This window comes from Pipistrellus hanaki, assembly GCF_964339955.1.
Source record: "Pipistrellus hanaki genome assembly, chromosome: 5".
NCBI lineage: Eukaryota > Metazoa > Chordata > Mammalia > Chiroptera > Vespertilionidae > Pipistrellus > Pipistrellus hanaki.
This window is the reverse complement of record NC_140507.1, coordinates 24536664-24563738: the sequence shown is the minus strand read 5'-3', so window position 1 is coordinate 24563738 and position 27075 is coordinate 24536664. Positions and strand designations below refer to the sequence as shown.

At 43.5% G+C, this 27075-nt stretch overlaps 1 long non-coding RNA gene across 3 annotated transcripts in view; it reads left to right on the top strand.

The window, feature by feature from the left end:
* Nucleotides 1–27075, top strand: part of LOC311623180 — a 285875-nt gene that overhangs the window by 75827 nt on the left and 182973 nt on the right. For all 3 annotated transcript variants that reach the window (XR_014795108.1, XR_014795109.1, XR_014795110.1), the window contains exon 3: nt 7560–7633. This is a non-coding gene — a long non-coding RNA (uncharacterized lncRNA). The remainder of the gene's footprint in view (nt 1–7559; nt 7634–27075) is intronic.

Here is a 27075-nt window from a genome sequence, read left to right as displayed (position 1 = left end):
TCTTGAGAGGAGCGAGGGGTTTGCCTCCTCTTCTGTCCCATGCCAAGTCTCAGCCAGGGGAGGAAGTTCAGTGACAGAAGTGTTTTCCCTCCTGGGCTCCTTTGTTTGGACACTGCTCTGAAAGAATGTCCCGTTTCATGGAAGACCTGAGCCAGCCTCAGCATGAGCCCTATTTCCCTTGGATTGAATTTATCCCCAGACGGTCCTGGGCAAATGCGCTTCTGTGGCTCCCATCCCTGGGATGTCCCACTGAACAACCTTTTGAATGAAAACTTGGAATCCGTGTGGCAGTAGGGGAATACGTCAGGAGCTGGGTGGAGATATGGTGGTTGTAACGTGGACGAAGGGTCTATACTTGGGTGGTCTCAAAATGAGGTCCAAGTGTTAGTACACAACTAGCTCTGCTCCTTTACCTTCCAGTAAGAATAAAGTAGCAATAGTGTTCACGCAGAGATCTGAGACTCATGTATCTACAAGAACCAGGAAGGTAGATCTCTCCTGAGACTGTGCTCTTCAGTTAGCCCCAGGCCCCACCACTCCCTCTTGTCCCCACGATAAAAATAATTGCCAGTTTTAAAGGAACAGACTTCTTCAGTGGTCATGCATCTTAATCTTAGTTTCTATTTTGGTTGTTAGATGTTTGGGATGGGGACGAGGGTGAACTAGAAAACTCTGGCCACTTAAGAGGGCAGCTGCTTTTCCACTCAGGATAGTAGTTACCACGTGAGAATGTGGGCCCCATGTCACCAGGTAATCTGGGTTTTCAAGAGAAGCCAGATATCTGGATTTGTATGTAAAATTTTCAAATGTCAACAACAAGCATATTGTTTTGAAAAATTCCATACGGGTCAGACAAAACGTATCTGTGAGTTCCTTTAGCCCAGTGGTTGGCAAACTCATTAGTCAACAGAGTCAAATACCAACAGTACAACGATCGAAATTTCTTTTGAGAGTCAAATTTTTTAAACTTAAACTTCTTCTAATGCCACTTCTTCAAAATAGACTGGCCCAGGCTGTGGTATCTTTTGGAAGAGCCACACTCAAGGGGCCAAAGAGCCGCATGTGGCTCTCGAACCACCATTTGCTGACCACTGCTTTAGTCTCCGTTTTAGCAGTGCGGGGCCAGTGCAGCGTGGATCACCTGCAAAGTCCATTCCTTCCGGCGGCAGAGCACAAGCAGTGGGTGTAAATGAGAGAAGGACTGAAACCCGAAGAGGAGCTGCAGGGACGCTGCATGAGGTGGTGCAGGGAGATGGGCTTCGGCCCAGAGAGGCCCATGCAGTGTGTGTGAATGGCCCAATCACTCCACCTCACCGAGCCTCAGCTTTCCAATGTGTGAAATGGGAAAAGCTGGCACTTGTTTCTTCGAGCATATCAAGGCGCCCTCTGCAATGTCCAGTAGCTGTCACTCCAGCCGGTCTCACCAACACGCTCAGACAGAATGTGCACGGCCCCCAGGTCTTCCTGCCAGTTAAACAGCCCCGTGCTCCCTGTCCACAGGTGTGGCTCAGATTTCCCCCGTGTCCCCTAGGCATTACTGTCTCACCTCTCTGTGTGTGTCTTACATTCCCTCTCCTGCCACCATTCCCTCAAGGTACTCATTGCCTTTTACCTGGGTCCTGTTAATTGTTTCCATGCCACGGCCCTGCTTCCTCCAGACCAACTTCCTGTAGTGCAGCTTTGCTTGTGGCAATGTCTGGTACCCCAGACCCGTGGTCGGCAAACTGCGGCTCACGAGCCACATGTGGCTCTTTGGCCCCTGAAATGTGGCTCTTCCACAAAATACTACGGCCTGGGTGAGTCTATTTTGAAGAAGTGGCGTTAGAAGAAGTTTAAGTTTAAAAAATTGGGCTCTCAAAAGAAATCTCAATCGTTGTACTGTTGATATTTGGCTCCGTTGACTAATGAGTTTGCCGACCACTGCCCCAGACCTATTGGTGGAGGATCCCTTAGTCTGGCCTCACAAACTCTCCCAACTGGACCTACCATCACCCTTTTCCCATTTTCTCCCCTTCCTTTCTCCTCAGACCCATCTCTGGCTACCCCCTCCCTCCCTCACCCATGTACCTTGGTCCCTCCCCTTTTATTCAGTTCCTCAAATCACCGTGTTCTTTCCAAGATCCCGACACTTGACATGCTGTTCTCTCCTCTCTTCACTCAGCTAACCCTTAAATGTGTCTGCCTCAGATAGGATTTCTCCAGTCTCCCCCCTTATCCACGCTCATCACACCCTCACCTCCTCGTTGGCTCATCGGGCAGCAGGAATTAATTATTTGTGTTCTAGACTGAAGCTCTGGGGAGGTGGTCCCAGGCCTGGCTGTTCTGTGTCTCTTTCACGTTATTGAATGAGTATAGATGGCCTATCAGGTCTCTTTCTACAACTACTGCTGCAGACAAAAGGAATGACTCACTGTTCCCTGCACACATTTTAGAGTCCTTAAATGCGTGTCCTCTGGCATAGTCTCTCTAGGTCTAAGCCTTCCTTTTACCCATTGTGGGCTACACCACACTGGACAGGTCACTTGACCTCTTGGTATCTTAATTTCTTCAACTCTAAAAAGGGCCCGGGAAGAGTGCCTCCCTAGCAGCATCCCCGTCCCACCTCGAATTGGCTGAGGCCTCCCCATCGGTGAAATGAGGCGGATGGTGATGACAGTTTTAGCAGCCCTGCTGTTGGGAGGATGAAATGAGGGAACACACAGGAAGTGCCCAGCCTGCTCAGCAAATGGTTATTGCTGCTCTGATTGTTATTAGTCTAGTGCTGGTTCTGGCACAAATTAGAGAGACCTGCGTTTCTGGTCATGCTTTCGGGCCATCTGCGGGAGGGAATTAGATCCTCCTGGGGTCCATTCTAACCTTTTCATGGTGTCGTGGTGGGGGAAGAGAGGACTAAATGGAAAGACCCTCAGTCTAATACCTCTCCTTTGGCCTGACTCAAGCATTGATTCCTTTTTACCTGTGGGTTTGTTTTTTGTTTTTTTTTGCCTTGAAAATAAATAAGACAAACTGTTAGTTTGTTTTCTGTCACCGGTACAGCCTTGGATCCTATAGTCCTTGGGGCGGCCTTTTCTTGACCATCCCATTTGAGGTGTCTCACCTCCCACTCCCCTACCCCACAGTCCCTCTCCACCTCACCATCCAGTTTAGTTCCTTCATAGGATTTTTCCTAATTCATGCCATTAGGGTCTGCCTTCTTGCTTCCTGGACTGGAAGATTCATGAGGTCAGAGAATCTGTACTGTTCACTGCTGGTAGGAAAGAGGGAGGGTGGGAGAAAGAGAGGGCCAGTTGAGGTCCTTGGATATACTTTAAAGGTCTCGGACTTCAATCCGGAGTCAACTCTGATTTGAAGATCGGAAACTATATGAACCAGCGGGAGCTGCTCTCTCCGTGCCAGCGGAGTTTGACTTGGTCCCTAGTGCATTCTCTGGATTTCACACAGATCTCTCATGCTGTGTGGCCAGTCGATCTCTAAGGAGGACACAGGGCCTTCTCACCCAATTCCAGGCACAGATGTTTTTCTCCTTGGTCAGCTAGTGCCCGCCAGGAACCTGCTGGCCTAGCTATACCAGGTCATCTCTGGATGACTTAGAGCACAGGGTGGGGATAGAATAAATAGTAGAAATAACAGCAACTTATCTTCATCTGTGGGACTTTTTCTGTGTGCCCCAGCAACCTATTAAGCTAAGTACTCTTACTGTCCCCATTTTATGGAGGAGGGGCCAGAGGCTTAAAGAGATGTTATTAGCCTAAAAAACCATAAGCTTTATAAGTAACTGGGCCGATATTTGAACCTGTTTTAAAAGCAACCGATTCACTGCTGTGGTGCTGAGCTGTGGACTTCAAATCCTTGAAGTTTTGGCTTCAGGATGTGTTGTGGGCAGGGAGGCAGAGGGAGAAAGGGAAGGAAATGTTGCAGATTTATCTTCCTAATTTTACTTGGCTTAGGCTAATATTACAATTATTTTGAGCACTCCACTGACAAAGGCGGAAGAGAGAACCCAATTCGATATTAAATATTTGCAATGGAAAATTCACAAAGTCTTTCGGAACGGAAGATAGTTCCGAGGAGTTCCCCTGGGACTAATTCAGCCAGTTGTTCCTTCTGCGGCATGCTTCCTGTGGTTGCTTCACTGTTCTCAGAAATGAGCATTCCTGACTTTGAAGTCCTGGGGTTACGCCAGGCTAGATGCTGAACTCTGCCTTGGTTTCCCTGGCAATGCACGAAGAAAGGGGGCAGGGCTGTGCATTGCACTTAATTGCTTGAGTTGCAATTCTGTTATTTGTGAAAATTTCATTAAACTGGGCGCCTCCAGTCAGGGAAGTGGGATATATCACAACCACCATAGTCGTCCTTGCTGATCCTGAGTGAGCATTTGCTGTGTGCCATGCAGAGTGCTAAGCTGTGCCCTGACTCTTTTAATCCTCCAGATTGCCCTGTGGTCAAGGTCCTGTCAACCCTCTTTTATAGACTAAGAGACAGGATCAGAGAGGTTAGGTTCTGGGCTGGGCCCAGTCGGCAAGTGGCAGAGTTGGGATAAGAACCAACGCTGTTTGACCCCAAATCCCATGCCATAAACCACCATGCTCTGTGCCAGAAGGATCCCCAGGACTCAGAGCTGATGGAGGAGCTAGCGATTACTTCTGACCCCTTGCGATGGCAGTCCAGAATTGACAGTCCAGAGAGGGGGTGATCTCCCATCTGATTCAGCTGCCCTGTCACATGCTGCATTCCTGCTGGTGATCTTGGTCTGGGTACATCCAAGGTGAGGAATGAGAGTAGCTGGTCACTTAGGTTTGGAGGCATGGGTTCTGAGCCCTTCTTGAGTGTTTGAAGTGGCACTGTCCTGTCCCTCATCACGGCCATGCAGCCTGAATTATTAGCAGCTCTGCTGGAGTCTGATTTCTGATGAGGTAACATCTGAGAGGTAACCTTCAGGAGGACAGGGACTTTCTGAATTGTATTCACTGCTATGGACACTCAGAACAGCACCAGGCATGTTGTGGGGCTTCATACGTATTTGTTGAATCCTTTCTCCTGATTGGTCTCCTGCTTCCCCTGTTGACCCTTCCTGTCTGTCTCCCCTTTGGCCAGCCCTTCTCATAGGCTGTTCTTTTTTGCATAAAATGCTGTTCCATTTGTGTAATATCCTGTTGCCTACTCTTTGCATGCCTCGTAACCTCTCCCTTTCAGGTCTCAGTTTAAAGTTACCCCTTTAGATGGGCCTTCCTGGATCTCCATGTAGCCTGTCCTGCACATCCAACTGGTGTCTCTGTGCTAAATGCTTTCGTAACACCCTATACCTTTCCTTCAAGGCATGTGTCCCGATTTATAACTGCACATAGATGAGCGGATCTAACCTCTCAGTAGACTGTTAGCTCCATGAGGGCAGAGACCCTCTCTATTTTGCTCACCGTTGTCCTCCCCAATGCTTGCTAGGCCCTACTCACTGAACATTTGTGAATGAATGAGTTCTTCAACCCTCCTCACAGACACCAGAGTCCCCCAGAGGGACAGGTTCTAATGTATTTAGTATTTGTACCGGGATGAAGGTTTTCTCCCATCCCTGGCGCTCAACCACTTCATTAGGCTGAATTAGGCTTCATGCATCATGGAAGGGAGTGGTTTGTTTGCTCTTTGGATCAGAGAACACTTGGGTTCATGGAAGGTTCTTGTCTGCCCTCACCACTGTTACCCATCTCCAGGTCAGAGCTGCTGGGACAGCTGCTTTCAGGGACACTGGCTATTTCCTGGGATTTGAGAGTTCTTGAGACTCAGAGTTCTCAACCATTTACTCATTGGACAATGTGGAAAAAAAAAAAAAAAAAAAAGTGTGTGTGCAGGCCTGCTTGTTATCTATTCTCCATCTTCTTTCCCCACCTCAAGATATCTTGTTAGCATTAAAATGACTTAATTTTTTCACCAGAGAAAATGGGAGAAGTTGGGAAAAATAAAAAAAATAATCCTTTTCAAGTGTAAGCTGGGTTATTGCAATTGAGGGGGGAGGGGGTGAGCAGAGAGTTCCCATGTTTGAGGCCGGGGGCGGGGGTGGGGGGGTGGTAGTGGGGGAGCAAAAACATCTGAACAAAACATTTTGCTGGCTCTGAACTCTCGCTGGGCTCTAGTGCCCTTGACCTCTCTCACAAGTGGCCACTCTGAAGGGTAAGACAATCCAGAGAGACCAGAAATTCTGCATGGGCCCCTCTGGTCTTGTTCTCTCTCCCTTATCCCTTTTTTTTCTTATTGACAAACGCAGCTCAGGCTCTTCCTTACTTGCCCTTCCTCATCAGTATTGGCTTTCAGCTCGCCCAGCCCGACATCCTGTGGACGCTGCAGTTCAGACAAACAGCAAGATCATCAAAGAGAGGAACATGAATGAAAAACTGCTTTATGACATGCCTTCAAAGTGTCTTTTTAGAAGTTCAAAGGATGTGGAGAGGAGGCAGGGGAATCAAAGAAGATGGGGAGAGCAATGAACTCTCCAAGGAATCGTTGGGTTTTTCATTGTGTATTTTCTGTGACACTTGTGATGTAAAAATCAAAAGTGATCCCAGCCCTCAAGGGTTCTCTGTGTGCACATCTGATGTAAAGTCAGAAACAGCTCACCTTGCTGGTGGGGGGGCTTTACCCCGGCATGCTAAGCCACCCATTTGCATCTGTATTTCCTGTTTGGACCTCGATCGAATATTTTGATCTGGGAAGGCTGTGTGTCCAGAGATGGAGATTGAATGCTGCTTATGTGGTTCGATGGAGATGAATAATTTAGTCTGTGCAGAAATTCCCCATTATCTTTTCCACTTAAAGACAAGCCAGAGTCCTGCTGTAGCAGTGACGATGCGTACCTCAGAAAAAAAATCTGGCATAGATCATAAGATCTCAGAGACGTCCGTTCTGAAAGGTAGGAGAATTGAGATTCCACTTGAGGCTGGAGCTGGCCCAATTGGTAAACTTATGGGCACATCACTAGTTGGATGCAGAAGTGGCGTATGACCAATGCATCCAGAGTGTTTTAGCAACTAATATAATGCCTGGCACATGGAGGATGTGAGTGGAATGAATGAATGGATGAACAAATTAACAGCTTTGTTTTGGTGACCCTAGAGTAGACTCTTTTATGGGTATGTTTCCTATTCTCTTTGGGCCATTCAGGCCCAGAATACAAGGATAGTCTTGAGGCTGAGATTTGAATTGCTGTAAGTCTGCAAGGGACTTCAACTGCAAGGGACAGACACCCCAACTCAAAATGAGTTGAGGCAGAAGGAATTTTTAAAAAAAAATATATTTTATTGATTTTGTACAGAGAGGAAGGGAGAGAGATAGAGAGTTAGAAACATCGATGAGAGAGAGTCATCTATCAGCTGCCTCTTGCACACCCCCTACTGGGGATATGCCCGCAACCAAGGTACATGCCCTTGACTGGAATCGAACCCGGGACCTTTCAGTCCCCAAGCTGACGTTCTATCCATTGAGCCAAACCGGTTTCGGCAGAAGGAATTTTTTGATTAATATTATTGAAAACTCCAAAGGTAGATTTGACTTCAATGTTTGTGTCCCCACAGAGAGAAGATATAGCCAGTCACCAGATATTGAATCTGCCAGCACCTTGATCTTGGACTCTCCAGCCTCCAGAGCTGTAAGAAATCCATTTCTGTTGTCTAGACACCATCCAGTCTATGGTATTTTTGTTACCACAGAACGGGCTAAGATGACTAGTTCCTGGGGCTCTGATAATGTCCTCAGGTCCCTGTTTTACCCTCTTCACCTCTCAGCTCTGCTCTGTGTGTATTAGCAGTCTGTTTTCGGCAGACTCTTCCCTAGGGTGCAGGGCACAGGAAGTATTGTTTTATGGTTAAGAACACAATCTCTGGAGCCAGAAGCAGCCTTGATTCAAATCCTCAGTCCATCCCTTATTAATTGTACAACCTAGACATGTTTCTTTTTCTTTTTTTTCCTGGCTGATTAATTTCTTTTATTAGGTCCTTTTAAAAATTTATTTTTTATTGTTGAAAGTATTACATATGTCCCATTCCGCCCCCCCCCCCCCCCCATTGACCCTCTCCTGTCCTCCCTCCCCCGGTCCAGGTCTTCAGCACTCTATTGTCTGTGTTCATGGGTTATGCATATATGCATACAAGCACAACAAGACATGTTTCTTCACATCCCTGTGCCTGTTTCCTTGTCTTTAAATTTGGAGGTGATGGTGGTGGTAGTGATGGTAATAGTCATAGATAAAAATGTATTGAGCACTTGCTGTATGCCTGGTATTCTTCTAAGTGCTGTATGCATACAAATTCACTAATCTTCAAAAACAACTATGAGGTAGGTAGTATTATTAGCTCCATGTTATAGATGAGGAAACTGAAGTACAGAAAATTTAAATAATAGCTTGCCTGTTATGTAACTAATAAATGTCAGAGCCAGAATTCAAACACCAGGTAGTCTGGTTCCAGAGTCAACACCGTTGATCTCCAAACTATGCTGTCTCATATAACAGAAATTACAACTCATGGGGTTAATTGGGAGTTAAATGATATAATACACAGAGTGAGCAAAAGGAGGCTTACAGTTGTAATAAAAAAATAATATAATAAATAAAAAAATTAATAATACACAAATAAACTGTGTTTCATGAGAGTCAAAGAGTAGAATTATTTTTTATTTATTTATTTATTATTTTTTATTTTTTAAATATATTTTATTGATTTTTTACAGAGAGAAAGGGAGAGAGATAGAGAGCTAGAAACGTCGATGAGAGAGAAACATCGACCAGCTGCCTCTTACACACCCCCCACCAGGGATGTGCCCGCAACCAATGTACGTGCCCCTGACCGGAATCGAACCCGGGACCTTTCAGTCCGCAGACCAACGCTCTACCACTGAGCCAAACTGGCTTCGGCTAAAGAGTAGAATTATTTGAAGTAGATAGAGAAGCCCCCTACACTAAGTGTCCACACAGGCAATGGAGGCTGCCTTATTTGGGAGAAGAGCACTGAGGCTGATGAACGCAATGAGAAGGTGGTCAGAGGCCTTGCCTCTGGGTCCTGCTGAGTCCTCCAGCATGGAACAGGGAGGGAAGAGGTTGAATGTGTTTAGAAAGAAGCAGCATCTTTAAGGTCAATTGCTGTATCACCCGGACAGTGCTCAGGTTAAGTTAGGAGGTCGAGTGCCAGTTCCTCTGGATCTGCAGGAAGGTAAATAGGACGTAATTACCCAGATGGCATGTGGGCAGGCCCCAAGGCCACCTTCTGAGAAGTGCTGGGCAAGCATTCGAAACCACTAATGATGCCCCTTCAGGCCCTGGTGCTGCTCAGGGATGGCGCCACCAGCCCTGAAGTGCCCATTCCCATGGTCCTGGGTGAGTCAGGCTGAGCTGAAGCAGGGCCCCTGCCTGAATCACCAGTCCCACTTCCTCCACTTCCTGGTGGTCTCCACCCACACAACCACCACACCCAGGTTAGCCTTGACCAGTGGGACCAAAATTAGTGTCTGAGGCAAAATGGGAATGTTGGTCCAACGTCCTGTGGGTGATGGATGAATTGCAAAAGGACCCAAAGGTACAGATATCAATTCGCCGGTTTCCCCATAAGTTCCTACCACCTTCCACTGAGTGGGCCATCTATTGCTAGCGTAGGCATTGAAGAGACATTTCCTTCAGTGGCCAAGTCTAAGCAGCCTTTTCCTGTCAACCATCTCAGGGTCAGGTAGGAGATGTGACTGTGTGGTAGGTACCATCACCATAAATATAACTTTCCTACAGCTGCTTATTCATTTGTGTTTTTGGTCTAATCAGTTCTGCATGTCATTAGCCATGCTGGTTATACCAAACACTTCTCCCTTACCTTGTCTCCTTTCCTTGCACTGATGTCCTTGCTTAATGCATTAAAGAACGAAAAAGTCAATTGCATAACTAACGCTCGGTCTCTCTCTGTTCTTAACCATTTTCTCCTGCAAACTCTGGGTATTTTATCCATGGTATTTCCTTCTCTCTCTCCCATTATATTTTGATCTGTATTTTCTGATTCCTTACTTGAAACCTATATCAAAATGGCCCATCCAAAAAATAGCTACCTTATATCAACTCTCCACTGTGCATGTAGCTTTATCTGTCTCTTCACCAAATGTCTTCCTTTTTTCCTGACCCCATCTCCTGAGAGAATAGTTTACTTGTTATCCCCAGTTCTCAACAATTACAATCTGGTTTCTACTTCTAACACATCACTGAAACTACTTTCTAGACCTCAAATGTTTTAAACAGTTCATCCCTATCATTGAAAGGAAAAATTTAGTTTATGTCTCAATATATGATTATTTATTTATAAATCATATAGATTTGCTAATATACAAATATATACTAGTATACTCTAAAATATAAACCAAAATAAATAGTATAAAAGATGATTTAAATATAGAAGTTCAGCCGAAACCGGTTTGGCTCAGTGGTAGAGCGCCGGTCTGCGGACTGAAAGGTCCCAGGTTCGATTCCGGTCAAGGGCATGTACTTTGGTTGCGGGCACATCCCTGGTAGGGGGTGTGCAAGAGGCAGCTGGTCGATGTTTCTCTTTCATCGACGTTTCTAGCTCTCTATCTCTCTCCCTTCCTCTCTGTAAAAAAATCAATAAAAAAATATATTTAATAAATAAATAAATAAATAAATAAATATAGAAGTTCAAATATCTTCTCTAAGTGGGTAGTATACTTTGGTTTAATTACTGATTTCAATATACAGTTGACCCTTGAACAACATGAGGGTTAGGGTCACCAACCTCCCATGCAGTTGAAAATTCACATATAACTATTAGCTCCCCCAAAAGTTAATTACTAATAGCCTACTGTTAACTGGAAATTTTACCAATAACAGTTGATTAATACATATTTTTTGTGTTATATGTATTATATATTATGTTCTTATAATAAAGTAATCTAGAAAAAATAAAATGTTTTTAAGAAAACCATGAGGAAGAGCAAATACATTTATAGTATTTATTGAAAAAAATCCGCATATACGTGAACTCACATTTTTCAAGGGTCAACTGTATTTTATTTATTTATTTATTGTCAGTTTGAGATATAAATTAATCCAATAGCATCAACTTTAAGTGTACAATTCAATGAGTTTAGACAAGTGTATGAAGTCTTATAAACAGTACCCTAATCTATATATATATAAAAGCCCAGTAACCAAATAGCTGAAAGACCAGAACAACCAGTCAACCAGTTGCTATGATGTATACTGACCACCAAGGGGCAGACGCTCAACACAGGAGCTGCCCCCTGGTGGTCAGTGCATTCCCACAGTGGGGCTAGCAACTCAGCTGACCAGGATGAGTGGTGCTCCCACAGTGGGCCGATCCCCATAGGCCACACCTCCCACTAGTGCATGAATCCTGTGCACTGAGCCTCTAGTCATAATATAAAACATTTATCAACTCAAAAAGATCCCTCATTCCTCTGTAGTTAATCCCTTTTCTCTACTCTGGCCCTCTACAACCACTGACCTGCTTTTTATCATTACAGTTTTGCCTTTTCTAGAATTTCATATAAATTAAACCACATAGAATGCAGTTTTGTATGTCTGGATTCTTTCCTTTTCCATGGTACTTTTGAGACTCATGATGCTGCATATATTGGTAGTTCATTTTCATGGCCAAGTATGGATATACCACATGTATTTATTCATTTACTTGTTGATGGACATTTAAGAGGTTTCTAGTGTTTGGCTATTATGACTAAAACTTCTATGAGAATTGACATATAAGTCTTTGTGTGGATATATATTTTGATTTCTCTTGGGTAAATATGTGGAATTTCTGGGTAATATGTTAAATGTATGTTTAATTTTAAAAGAAACTACCTATTTTGTAGAGTGGCTATAAGATTTTGCATCTCCATCAGTAAGGTATGAGACTTTAAGTTGCTCCCACGTCCTTGCTTACACTTGATATTGTCGGTTTAAATTTTAGCCATTCAGTGGATATGTAGTAATAACCATTGTGCTTACTTGCTATCAGTATCTGCTCTTTGATGAAATGTTTGTTTTGCCCATTTCATTTTTTATCAATTTTTTCTTCTTATTGCGTTGTAAGCGTTCTTTTTGTACTAGTATATGTCTTTTATCAGATATATGTTTTGCAAATATTTTTTGTAGTATATATCTTATGGCTTATGTCCTATTTAAAAATTCTTTGCCTCACCCAAGTTCACATACATTTTCTCCTGCGTTTTGAGCTAGAAGTTTAATAATTTTAACTTTTACTTTGAAGCTTTGATTAATCTAGAGTTAAAATGTTTTGTGGTGTGAAACAAGAATTTTTTGTTTGTTTGATTTTGCATATGAGTAGCCAATACCATTTGGTAAAAGATGGTCTTTTCCCCACTGAATTGCATTGGAAATTTATTTGAAATTCACTTGACCATAAATACACATATCTATTTTTGGATTCTATTCTGTTTCATTTGTGTGGCTATCTTTTTTCTTTCTTTCTTTTTTTTTTTTTAATATATATATATATATTTTTGATTTTACACAGAGAGGAATTGAGAGGGACAGAGAGTTAGAAACGTTGATGAGAGAGAAACATCGACCAGCTGCCTCTTGCACACCCCCCACTGGGGATGTGTCCGCAACCAAGGTACATGCCCTTGACCAGAATCAAACTCGGGACCTTTTAGTCTGCAGGCCGACGCTCTATCCACTGAGCCAAACTGGTCCTGGCTTGTGTGGCTATCTTTATGCCCATATGACGTGGTATCTCATGCTTACTCTAGTTTAATAATAAGGCTTCAAATCAAGTAGTGGGACCAAGGATTGAGCCTGCAACTGAGGTATGTGCCCTTGACTGGAATCCAACTGTGACCTACTGGTTCATAGGTTAACACTCAACCACTGAGCCATGCTGGCCGGGCAACAGTATACATCTTTAATTTAGTATGTTCTGTCTTCAAGTAATACCGTACCACTTCCTGTTTAGCATAAGAACTTCACAACAGTAAATTTCTACTCCTTTCCCCCATTCTGTACCTCCTTTTGTGCTGTTGTGGTCATTTTGTTTCTGCTTGTGCTATGAGCCCCTCAAATTATTGTTGCTATTTTTATTTGAAACAGTCACTTTTTTTTAAAGGAGAATTTTTAAGTAAGAAAAAAAGTATATATATTTTTTCACCTCTTTTTCATGTCTGACATTCTTCATTCCTTTGTGTAGACCCAGATTTCCACTTGTTATTATTAACCTTCTGCCTGAAAGACTTTCTTTAACATTACTCATAGTGATGTTCACGGTTTCTATGTTTGAAAATGTCTTTATTTCACCTTTGAATTTGAAAAATATGTTTGCTGGGTATACAATTCTAGGTTAACAGTTCTGTTTTCTTTCAGCACTTTAAAGATATTATTGTATTCTGGATTGTACTGTTTCTGATGTGGTCTGCTATCTATCTCTATTCTCTGTCTTTCTCCTCTAGTACATTTAAAATTTCCTCTTTATCCATAGGTTATAAGCAATGTAAATATGACATGCCTTGGTATTGTCTATGTTTCTTCTGTTGGAGATTTGTTGAGCTTATTGTATTATGAGTTTATAGCTTTCATCAAATTTGGAAAAATTTTATACATCGCTTCTTCAAATATGTTTTTATGACCCTCACTTCTGTTCTGTTTTCTTCCTAGGACTATAATTGCAAGTATATTAGCCTGTTTAATGTTGTTCAACTTGTCTGTTAACTCCCCCCCCCTCCCCCACACTTTTTCCCCTCTCATTTTGGATGGTTTCTATTGCTATGTCTTTAATTTCATTCATGACTTTTTTCCTGCAGTGGCTAATCTGTTCTTATTCCATTCAGTTTGTTTGTTTGTTTGTTTGCTTGTTTTACATCTCAGACGTATTTTTCATCTCTAGAAGTTATACTTTTTATATCTTACTTGTTTCCCCTTAAAAATTTTTTTTTAAAAAATTGATTTCACAGAGAAAATGAGAGGGAGAGATAGAAACATCAAGTGAGAAAGAATAATTGTCTGCTTTCTGCATTCCCCCTCCTCCCCCCGGGGGATCAAGCCTGCAACCCCAGTATGTGCCCTGACCGGGAATCGAACATTGACCTCCTGGTTCATAAGTCAATGCTCAACCACTGAGCCACACCGGCTGGACATACTTGTCTCCTCTTAACATGCTCTTGCTTTATCTTTCTTGAACTTACATAGTTATAATATGGTTTTAATGTTTTTGTATGCTGTTTCTATCATCTGTGACATTTCTGGGTCTGTACCTTTTGATTCTGCCCCCCTCCTCATTATGGGATATATTTTCACTCTTTTGCATGACTAGTAATTTTAACTGGATTCCAGATATTGTGAGTTTTTCATTGTGAGTGCTGGAATTTTTGCATTCCTATAAATCTAGCTGGGCTTTGCTGGGATGCAGTTAAGGCCCTTGGAATTAGTTTGGTACTTTTGACGCCTGCTGTTTTAGTTTTGTTAGAGTGAGTCCAGAACAAGCTTTAGTGAAAGCCAGGAGTTGACCAACCATGGCCCACAGGCCAGCCTCCTGTTTTGGGTAATAAAGTTTTATTAGAACACAGCCGCACCTATTGGCTTACATATTGTCTGTGTCTGCTTTTGGCTCCAAGAGCAGAATTGAGTTGTTGAGACAGAGGCCATCTGGCCCACATGCCTGAAATATTTAGTATCTGGTCCTTTAAGAAAAAGTTTGCCAACACCTGATTTAAGCTAATTTGGGTTCAGTATTGAAGCAATAGTCTCCAGAGAACCTACGTGATGCTTCATGTGTGAGGAGGTCTGTCCGTGCTCAGTGGTTGGAACATGAACTACTCTTGGGCCTCTATGAGCTTCTGGGGTCTGTTCCACCTACTTCATTATCCCTCCTACACTGCGGTCTGGAAGCTCTCTCCCTGCAGTGAGGTGGGGCGCTCTTAGGGTTTACCTCATTCACTTTCCTTCTCTCGGGGGATCACCATCATGTCTTTCTGTTGTCCATTGTTAGAATTGTTATCTCCTAAATTTTGTGTGTTTTTTTCTAGTTGTTTAAAGTAAGTGAGTAAGTTAGTCTCGGCTGCTGCATTATGACCAGAAGCCAACATCCTTCAACTTTTCCTTTTTCCTTTTTTTTTTTTTTCCGACCGCACAAATAATGTGTTCCTACTGATTTCTCTGCAACATTGGGTCTGATCTGCCACTTCTGACTTTTTGTAATTATCCTACTTTCACAATAATATTTCCTCCATCTGTGATCTATTTCTTCTGTCTTCTTTGTTGGCTCTGCCTTGTTGCCTGCCTTAAATATTAGGGCAGCTTGTAGAGCGAATCCTGGTTTGTTCTGTACCTTCTTTTAACACCCTTCTAGACAGGGATGCAATAACTAGACAGGGATGCAATAAATGCTTAGGGATTTAAAATATAGCATGGAGGTCTTCAGTCCTCGATTAAAATCTCAGTTCTACCATTTGTTGTAATGTGAGCAAACACAAGTTTCCTAGGAGTTAAGAATAATTTCTAATATGTTTGTGTGCTCCTTATGTATACCCAGCGATGTGCTAAGTACTTTATATGTATCATCTCTGACCCTCCACAACAGTTCTATGAGGGAGATACTTTGGTCATACCCATTTATAAATGGGGAAACTGATTTTCCAAGATAAGTAACTTTTTCCCAAGTGGACAAGCCAGAATTTGGACCCAAATCTGCTTAACCAGACTAGACTGACCAACTGCTCTGGTTTCCCTGAGATTTTGTTGGTGTTAGCACTGAAAATCCTTCTTACTAGAAAACCACTAGTCCTAGGCAAAACCTTGCGGGTGGCCACCCGAAAACATTGCTCTGCTCTCCCTGGACCTCTTCTCTATATCCACTTAATATTCTTTTCTCTTTTTTTTTCTTTCTTTCTTTCTTTCTTTCTTTCTTTCTTTCTTTCTTTCTTTCTTTCTTTCTTTCTTTTGTGTGTGTGTGTGTGTGTGTGTGTGTGTGTGTGTGTGTGTGTAGCTTACACTGTAAATGCATGTTAATCATGTTATATGGTGCCTGACACATAGTAAGTGCTTGAACGTGGGAGCTGTTATAAATGGTCCCATTTCTAGCTCTTCTGGGTATAGTGTAGCAGTAATTAATATATATTAGATTTCAGAGAGGAAGGGAGAGGGACAGAGAAACATCAGTGATGAGAAAGAATCATTGATTGGCTGCCTCGTGCATGCCCCCTACTAGGCTAGGGCCTGAAGCCTCGGGCATGTGCCCTGACCGGGAATCGAACCATGACCTCCCGATTCATAGGTTGATGCTCAACCACTGAGCCAGGCCAGACATTCTTCATTCTGTTTGTCTTCCCAACATCGGAGTATTTATTTCTCTGTGGATTGAATCTCTTACCTTGTAGGGTAGGACCACTACCCTGTCTCCCACTCTGGAGACAGCCAGTGGCAGAGGCTCATTTCTCCTCCTCCATCTCCAACCTGGTGGCTAGAGCCCAGGCACATGGCCCAACCGATCAGAAGCAGGGCCCTGTGCAGAATCCATTCTCTCAGAATCCATGCCCACAGGTACTTGGGGCAGCAGCTATGTGCTGGAAGCAGAGGCCTGAGTCAGAGCTGTGAACTAACTACAGGGTGTGTTTCCAGTGGTATCAACAGTGGTTCCTCGCTGGACTGGGTCCAGAATGAATTCATGCTTGCTCCTGGATGCAGAGGCGCCAACCTTGGTTCTCTGGCTGTTCTGGAAATTCTGTGAATTGCCAGATACCCTTTAGTAATTTCCTTATCTGCTTGAATTTGCCAGAGTTGCTTTCTTTTCTCTGTAGCTAAGAGCACTGATTGATGCACACACCATCTGGATGTTGTGGGCACTTCAAACTTAATGGGTCCCAAACAGAACTCATTACCTCCCCTCAGAGACCTACATCATTTTACTCTGAATCTGGAGCCTAGTTCCTCAGTACTTACTGGGTTTATGAAATTAGAAACTGCAGAGTCACCTTCAGCTCCTTCCTAAACCCACAGCCCTCTGGCGTTTAGCAAGGAAGGGTCTGCCTCCTCCAGTTTTCCCTGTGTCTTCTCTGCCACTCTCTTCACCCAGGTTCTGTCTTCTCTTGCCTTGACCATGGCCCAGCCTCGGTCTTGGTCTTCTTTCTGTTATTCTCAGGGCAGCAGGCAGAGAACGTCCAGCATGGCTCGTAAGGATTGAAGATGAGAGCAAAACATGAGAGAAAGGGGAGGTGGGAGAGGTTAATTTCAAACCTGAGAAATTCATGGCCATGATAGGAGGGGAAAAAAAACACAACACCCCAAAATTTTCTTTAAGGCTTTGAAAGCAGAAGTAGAGTAGAAAAATACAGTTGAGCCCAGCCAGCGTGGTTTAATCGTTGAGCACCTAACCAGAAGGTCATGGTTTGATCCCCAGTCATGGCACATACCTGGGTTGCAGGCTCAGTCCCCAGAGTGGGGTGTGCAGGAGGCAGCTGATCAATGATTCTCTCTCATCATTGTTGTTTCCATCTCTCTCTCCTCCTTTCCTCTCTGAAATAAATAAAAAATATATTTAAAAAATTCAGTTGATCCTCATTATTCCCAGATTCACCAGGCGGCAGTTTCACCTATTTCCTAAAATTTATTTGTAACCCCAAATCAAAGCTGGTGATACTTTTGTGGTCATTTGCGGATGCGTTCAGATTGGCAAAAAAAAAAAAAAAAAAAAAAAAAAGAGTCACCTGACATGCATATTTCCAGCTTTGCTCCCATACTGTAAATGTGTTACTTTCAGTCTGTTTTACATCATATTTGCTACATTTTTTTTTTTTTTTTGGTGTGCTTTTCCTTTTGGGGTGAGTTTGCTAAGCATAGTGGAAGTGCTGTCCTGTGTTTCTAAGCACAGGAAGCTGTGATGTGCCTTCTGGAGAAAATATGTGTTCGATAAGCTTCCTTCAGGCATGAGTTACAGTGCTGTTGACTGTGAGTTCATTGTTAACCAACGATACATATTAAATCAGTTGTCTTTAAACAGAAACACACATGAGATAAGGTTATAGACCGATCAGTTAATGAAAACGTGTGACCAGAGGCTGGCTGGAACCTAATCCTGCATTCCCCCTGGAAGCGATGGTTCAAGATTTGCTAATTCAGTGTTTGCAGTGACGGTATAGACTGGAACTGCTGGGAATAAAGAGAACTGACTGTGTATTATTGGTTCTCACATTCAGGCCCTTGATCTTTAACGGGGCTTGATGTGGGTAAGTGGAAGTCAGGATTCAGCCAGATAAGCAAAATTAGGAGGAGACACCTACTTTAATAGATGTATTACAAGGAAGTGACTTGTATAATTGTGGGGGGTTGGCTAAATGAGCCCCACATCTGTAGGGCCATCTCTCTAGAAGGGATGATCACATGCCAGCTGAAACCTCATGGACATGGCTGAAGCCGAGGCCCACAGGCAGGCAGGAGGGAAAATCCAGAGAAGGGAAAGCAGGTGTGGGCCCTTCTTTTGCTAGGAAAAGCTCAGTCCCTATGGGCTTGCTTGATTAGGTTGGGCCCACTGAGGATAATCTTTCTACTTTGATGTCAACTGATTAGAGCCTTTAATCTCATCGGTAAAAATCCCTTCACAGCAGCACTTACATTAGTATTTGATTGAATAACCAGGAAAAGGTGTGTGTGCTACAAAACGGCTTTTGTCCTTTAGTCTAGCCAAGATGACATATCTGATGAGCATCACTGTAATGCATCAAATGTAGGTTTTGCAACTTTATTTTCTAGGAGCTGTAATGGTGAGTTCTGTGTGAGTGGAATCACATGATTTCACTTGGCTACCTTCAAGCCATTCAAATTTCATTCAAGTGCCACTTCTTTCCTAGGCCCAGGCACCATTCTAAGTGTCTTCCTTAGAGAAGGTACTTTGACCATCCTCATGTTACAGGTGGGGACACTGGAGCACAAAGATGTTAACTAACTCACTTAAGTGATGGAGCCAGGATTGGAACCCAGGCAGTCTGGAGCCAGAGCCTGTGCTTTTTGCTATGGCAGGCTTTGGTATGCATTGCAACAAATCATTTCTATTCTGGACTCCTACACGTTTGGAAGGGCAAGGTCTAGAAGGACCACATGGGATCCTGTGGGATTTGGTTGTCTGGTAGCAAAGGAAGCTTACTCTCTCGTTGGGGACATTAGGGTCTCTTGTAAGTGCTAGAATTGCAGAGTCTAATTCCAGAGCTCTGGCCCCTCTGGCCTTCTCCTGGGGCATGTGCTATCTGAAATCCTTTGAGTCATACAGATTCCCCATTTGTCCTACACCCAGACCTTACCCATAGAAACTCTTCAAGATTTGTTCCTTCATTCTTCAGTTACATCTCCTGGGCCAGGGTTACACCTTCCTACAGAACTTTCTCACTGGCCTCTGGGCCCTCTGTCCCATTCATTCCTCCATGTGTTCATGCATAGAAGCAACCAATGTGTGAGCATATACTACTAGTATGTATCAGGCACCTTGCTGCGTACTGAGGATACAAGCTTTGACACCTTCAAAATCTCTTCATTCTCGGGTCCCCGAGAAAAGGTCTGGGGAATAGGGTTGCCTGTTGAATAGAAAAGTCCAACCCACTATGCCTTGCATGCCGCCTTCTTCCTCATTCAGATATTCACAAATTTGTGTGTTTTTCTTTCTTTAGGTGATCACATTAAAACAACCTTATGTCATTAACGTCCCTCTTCATCGCCCTCCTTCCCCCTTTTCTCTCCTCTCCACTCCTATTCTCTATTCCAAAGATGATCCTTATCCGTTTAGTGCTTATCTTTACAGATCTTTTTTTCTATACATTTATAAACAAATATAAATATATTCTGTTTGGAAACTATTTATAATTGTACACGTAGTTATTCCATAAATGCGTATCGGTGGATGAATGGATAGGTGACTTAGTCTTCACATCTTTCTCCGTTTCCTTGCTGCCCTTCCTGATACCTGCACCCTTCCCAGGCAGAGGACTGGCCAGGTGAGGAGAGCAAAGGCTCTGGATTCCCAGTTTTCTTTGTGAACCACCCACATTGACTGGGTGTTTATCTAACTGTCTGTGTTAGTTAGTTAGGGCCACAGGCTGAGTGACTTACACAACAGAAATTTCTCACAGGTTTGAAGGCTGGGAAGTACAAGGTCAGGATCCCAGCATGGTGGGTTTCTAGTGAGAGCTCTCTTCCTGGCTTGCAGATAGCCACCTTCTGGTTGTGTCCTTCCATGGAGAAGAGAGGGGGAGGGAAGGAGAAGGAGAGGAATCTTTCTTTATCTTCATATATGGCCACAGTCCTATTGAATTAGGACTCTATTTTTATGGCCCCATTTAACCTTCATTACCTCCTAAAAACCCCTTGTTGGGGGTTAGGTGTCAACATATGGATTTTGTGGGGTCACATTTTAGTTCATAGCATTGTCCATGATATCTGTACATACCTTAGGGTGCCCCCCGCCCTCGCCCCTGGTTCAGGGTTCCACCCCCAGTGGGCAGGCTCTAGGACTTTTATTGGTCCATATGTCTCTCTCTCTCTCTCTCTCTCTCTCTCTCTCTCTCTCTCTCTCTTTAAAAAAATATATATTTTATTGATTTTGTACAGAGAGTAAGGGAGAGAGATAGAGAGTTAGAAACACCAATGAGAGAGAGTCATCGATTAGCTGCCTCTTGCACACCCCCTACTGGGGATGTGCCCCCAACCAAGGTACATGCCCTTGACCGGAATCGAACCCGGGACCTTTCAGTCCCCAAGCTGACGCTCTATCCATTGAGCCAAACCGGTTTCGGCGGTGCATGTGTCTCTTAGAGTAGAACTATTTGCCCTGGGAAATGGGAGAGCTGGGAGCCTCCCAGTGGCTTCCATCCCTAGCATTCCATTTGAATTAGTGGAAATTTCACCCACCACTTTGTGAATGGTTCCAGATGTGCAGGCTTTGGGAGAGAATGAGATAGCTGGAAAGCTAAGTTTAAAATTAAAAGTTAAATTTGGCTTGGGGTGGGGGATACTACCATCATCACCTAAGGGCCCAAGAAGGGGGACAGTACCATCATGGGCCTGCTGCAAACGAGAGGCTAGCCCTATGCCTTGATGAAACAAGTGGAATGCTAAAGCCAAGTAATTAGGCTCATCCCTTGGCTCAGCTCTTGGTCGGTTTTTAGGGCTCTGAAGGACAAAGACTGAAGCAAGAGTTACTGAAAAGACAGAATAGTTCACTGGGAGATTGAGGGCCAATTAGTCTTCAGAAGATGATTTCAAAGGAGAAACTGTCAAGTGCCCACAGGGCTTCTGTCTTGGGGACTGTGAGGCACTGGGGATGACTCTGAGACATGTTTCTGTACTGGTTCAGATGCTAGGATGAAAGAGTATGATGCAGGGTTTTCGGGGGGATGGAGTGGATGACGTTTGTGGAAGAAATATTGGGGGGGAAATGAGCTCCTGGCTTGATGTGGCAAGAATGCTTGTAAGACAAACCAGACATGAAGACTGTGTATTATTCAGAAATGAAAGGTCTGCTTGATGTGCCAGAACCATGTGGCAAGTGGAACTGCAAAGTTAGATTGGCGGAATCCAAAGGGTTGATTGAGGACCAGGACTGTGAGGCTTGTAACCTGCTGTCATAGTGTATCAACTTACATCAGCCATGAATGTGGACTTGAGAACAGTTATCTAGCATGAGAGGTTCATATTGGGGAGCTGCAGTGGGGAAAATCACTGTGAATCACCAGGCAGTGTGGAGAGAAGGTACCAAAATGCTTTAGACTCGACCTTGCAATCAGACAAGTGCCAGCACTTTCTGTAGGTATGTTATATCTCCCCAAGCCCCAGTTTCCTCATTGATAAAGGTGGATAAAAATAGTACTTACTGCCCTAGCTGGCCTGCGGACTGAGGGGGTCCCAGATTTGATTCTGGTCAAGAGCATATGCCTGGGTTTCGGGCTCGATCCCCTGTAGGGGGCTTGCAGGAGGCAGCCGATCAATGATTCTCAGTCACCATTGATGTTTCTATCTCTCTCTTTCTCTCTGAAATCAATAAAAATATATTTTAAAAAACAGTACTTACCTATTAAGGTTGTTGAAAGGACTAAACAAGGAAATGCCTGGGAAGGGCTTAGTTCATGGGAAATGCTTAATAAATGTTAGCTATAATCATCACAGTTAAATAATTCGCTTTGTGTCCTTATGATAAGGAAGCACGTCTTTACTTCAGTTTCTCACATCAGAAAGAATAGATACGTGGAGAAGGAAACAAATAGAACCTAAGTGCAGTCAATTGGATTTTGGCCAAATTCATGCTAAAGGATGCAAAGGAGAGGGCTCAAGCTATGTAGAAGTGTTTGTTAAATTAGAAGAGGGAATTGAGTAACATGGGTAAAGGGAGACCAAAGGAAAAAAAAAAAAAAAAAAAAAAAAAAGGAGTGAATTTTATATTCCTATTATTCTCAACTGCCACCAGCTGGGATAAAACATCCATTATGGCCTGGCTACAATGGCTGAATGGTTGAGTGTCATCCTGTGCACTGAAAGGTTGCCAGTTCAATTCCTAGTCAGGATATGTACAGAAGGCAGCCTGTCCATTGATGTTTCTCTCATACATCGACGATTCTTTCTTCCTCACTTTCTCTTCCTCCTTCCCTCCCTCCCGTTCCCTCTCTTCAAGTTGGGGAAGGTAAATTTCCAGTTTCCATAGTGATTAATAGGTTTAAAAAACAATATATAGACACATGTATACATATGAATAATTACAGGTGAGAGATAAAACAAAGAGAGTAATTATGAGGCCTTTCCAATGGCCAGCTCAGAGATGGATGCATAAGTTGGGGCGATAACCATGTGAGCAGAAATGAAAGTACATTTTATCAGTTAACTCTCATTGCATAACTAACTACTCTTAAACATGGTGGTTTAAACTGTTAGTACATATTATTTCCAACAACAGGTGGGAGGCTCTGCTGACACAGGTTTGGCTCATCTCAGCTGAGCTGATTCATGTGTCTGGTGGGAGGAGGGGTGCTGGCTGGTCTAAGGTGACTTCAACCCTGCGGCTGCCTGTAGGTTGGAGTGATGGGAGAGGTTGGACCACATGTCTTTCATCATCTGGCAGGCTATCCCGAGTTTTTCACATGTCTATGGCAAGTTCCAAGAGAGTGAGGGAAATCACACAAATCTTCTCAGAGAATGGAAATAGGACAGTGTGACTTCCATCCCATTTTGTGGGTCAAAGCAAGTGTCAGGGACAGCCCAGATTCAAGAGGTGGAGAGAAGCTGCAACGTTACATTGTAAAGAGCATGGACATGGATGAAGAATTTCAGCTACTTTTGCAGTCAGCATACTACAGATGGAATGGATATGAGAGAAAGTGTAGGAATAAAGATTTGATGTTCTCTACCCTTGAAAGTAGCTTGAAGATTTATGGCTTGTGCCTGTCATCCTTCCTTCCTTCCTTCCTTCCTTCCTTCCTTCCTTCCTTCCTTCCTTCCTTCCTTCCTTCCTTCCTTCCTCCCTCCCTCCCTCCCTCCCTCCCTCCCTCCCTCCCTCCCTTCCTCCCTTCTTCCCTTCCTCCCTTCCTTTTTCCCTTCCTCCCTCCCTCCCTCCCTCCCTTCCTCCCTTCCTTCCTTCCTGTTTTGTTACTCCTCACCCAAGGATATTTTTCCATTGATTTTTAGAGAGAGTGGAAGGGGGAGAGACAGAAACATCAATGTGAGAGAGACACATCGATTGGTTGCGTTCCACATGAGCCAAGACCAGGGCGAGGTATAGAGCCTGCAACTGAGGTATGTGCCTTTGACTGGAATCGAACCTGGACCCTTCAGTCCCAAGGGCTGACACTCTATTCAAACTGGCAAGGGTGGCTTGTGTTTTTGGACGATGATATCATTAAATTACATTAGAAAGAAGGATGGGAGTAGGTAGGCAGAAAGCGTTAGTGGGGTGGGAGAGGAAGAAAAGGGAAAGATTAGGAAAGAATATATTTGACATGATTGACAGTTTCGAAGCAGGATTTAAGAAGAAAGACTCCTAGGGGAATTATCTAAATAGAGTTGTTAATGATAATAAAGGAAGTCCAGAATTTGTATCCATAATAAATGTCTTGAAATTCTTCCTTATTAGTATATCTTGCTCCAGAAAATCTTCCTGTAAGAGAAGGCTCTGACAACACGTGTTTAGCAGTTGCAGATTTTTTTTCTCTCAAAAGGGAGGCCATGTAAATTCAAGGTATCGCCTATTTATTTTAAATCCTGAAGTGACTTTCTACCTTCGCAGTCCAAAGTTCTAATAAAAGGTTTCACTTGGACTAGAGAGCAAATGAGTGTGTGAATCTCATCCAAAATCCCACAGCTTTTTTCTCTGAAAACTGTAAGTTCCTAAGACACTCTAAAAGGAATATAAAAATAATAATTGTAATTCTTAAGGGCTGCCAATGGCATACTGGGTTCCAGAGAGTAATAACCTCACTTAACATTTACATGAAGCTTTCCATCTGTGTGTTACCAGAACTTGGCTAACATTATACACGGGCAAATAGCATTAATCTGTCATAGAAATAGGGGGGATTTAGTCACAGGAAGTTTAAATAACTGATCTTGCCATATAACAAAGAGACTATTAGACTTATTTTCCACCTATCATCCTGAACCACTTAAAAATATTTCAGGTAGTGTGAGGTCTGATCCTGATAAGAAATACCTCTTGACGGTAATGAAGAGGTTGATAACTCAGCTGTGAGAAGTTGGAGTGTGTGTGTGTGTGTGTGTGTGTTTTGGGGGCAGAGTGCAAAAATGTGCAGCTGTTCTTAATGCAATCAGCATACTTGTGAGAAGAGGTAAAGGATGGGTGAAGATCGGCAGATACCTCATGGTTTGAGGTAGAAGTTAAAAGGAGGAGAAGTGGACAAGGTGTACATTATTAAGTGCCTGCAGGAAAAGATGGTGGGCAACTGAAAGGACAAAATGAAGAATAGAAAGGAAGGAGAGGCTAGAGTCAAGCAAAGAAAATGAGAAAGAAGGAGATCGATGTAGGACGTGAAGGTAACCCATTAAGGAATTCAGGGCAAGAGATATTTGCCATATAGAAAAAAGAGCAGAAAGAGAAGCAAAAGGAAAGGAAAAAGAAAAAAGAGAAAACTTTAATTAGCTGCATGTCTGACAGAGACTGGTTATTGGTGACTGGATCTGTAACTTCAATCAAAAAGATTTTTTATTTATTTATTTAAAAATATATATTTTATTGATTTTTCACAGAGAGGAAGGGAGAGAGATAGAGAGCTAGAAACATCAATGAGAGAGAGTCACCGATCAGCTGCCTCTTGCACACCCCCTACTGGGGATATGCCCGCAACCAAGGCACATGCCCTTGACCGGAATCGAACCCGGGACCCTTCAGTTCCCAAGCCGACGCTCTATCCATTGAGCCAAACTGGTCTCGGCAATCAAAAAGATTTTATTAAGCAACAACTACATTCAAGGCATTGAGACAGCAGTGGGAAGAAGAGCTTGTCTTTTACTGTGACCTCTCTCCTCCCTAGGCCTGCACAGACAGACCTGTTTAGAAAAAGAGTCAGAAAAGATGGTTGGACAGGATGCTTTGTCCATAGGTCTCCTCTTAAATGCTTTGTTTCTGGGCCAGGATCCCTAGGACGTTCGCAGAGGCTGGAGCAAGGGTGTTCTTTGCTGGCTGGATCCCTACAGGGTTGGACTGTTCTTGTTTTAACTTTCTGCTTTCCAATCTGATGTCTACCAGATAGGATTATTTTAGTTGCAAATTGATAGAAAGCCTAACTGAAGCCAGTTAAAGCGTAAAAGTAATTTATTGGTTCACAGTACTGAAAAGGCATGAGTGGATTCATTCAGGAATAGCTTGATCCAGAATCTCAAATGCTATACAGTGTTCCCCTCCCCTCCCTCCCTCCCTCCCCCCGCTCCTCCCTCTCTCCTTCCCTCCCTCCTGTTTCTCCTGTGTTGTCTGTATTTCCAGATCTCTTCCCCATGTGAGCAAGCCAACTGCCACAGCTCCATGCTCATCACCTTTGAACCTCCAGTTTGAATAGAGACTGTGTCTATCCAAGTAAGATTCCAACACACATCCTGGAAGTCATGCTGATTGTACTGGTTGGAGTCCAATGCCCATCCTTAAACTTGATACCATGGCCAGAGGGATTAAACTGTGCTGATTGGTCATGACTGGGCCACATGCTCCTCCCTGCCAGAGCCCTCTGGACTGGGGAGTTTGGGACAATGTAACCATGAGTCCGAGGAATGGATTCTGCTCAGCCAAAAATTAATAGTGGGCTACTCAGCTCAGGTAAATGTAGAAAGAGACCCGAGAGTTTGTGATCCAAAATATCAACAAGAAAAGACGAGAGAGGCAAAAAAGAATTCTAATCCAGAGTTAACTCTGGGATTCAATGCTGTGCCCATGGAGGCTGCTCACTGCCCACTCAGCATGCCCTTTGTTCCGTGGGCTGACCAGGGATTTTGTATAACCCTGGTCCATAGTTACTTTCAGGAGATTACAAGGGGAGTCATGGGGGAGGGGAATACTCCACTTCCTGTTTAGGATTACACTCTTAACCTTCCCCTCCCACACAGGCCATATGTTCATTCTAAGCCTCAGCATTCAGCCAGAAAAGCCCTTTGTGTTTTCTTGGCAAAACTAGGGCCCAGTAATTAAAGTCCATATGCAAAGCTGCTACCTCCAGCCCACACTGAGGCCTTTTAATTAGTCTGTAATTGGTCAGAGAGGTACTATCAAATAGCTCCCAGGCTGGCCTGCTGGAAATGCAGTGTTTGAAAAGTCCCAGACCAGAGAGGGATAATAAATGCTTTAAGTCCCATCTGTTGGAATGATTTGTTCAAGGTATAAATTTCTGTTCTGTTACTATTTTTAACATTCTGCTTACAGCATTTCTTTAAACCACATGACAACCACCAGAGTATTTGCTGGAGGCAGGAGTGTGAGTAAATGAACTAGAAGAAGGCTTAGCAAATCCATGTTTTGCCCTTCAAAGAAATTGGTGAAATGCAGTGGGGATGGGAGGGGAAGCGAACTGGGCAGTTGGTTTGAGGGGCTGCTCAGGAGCTTTGGG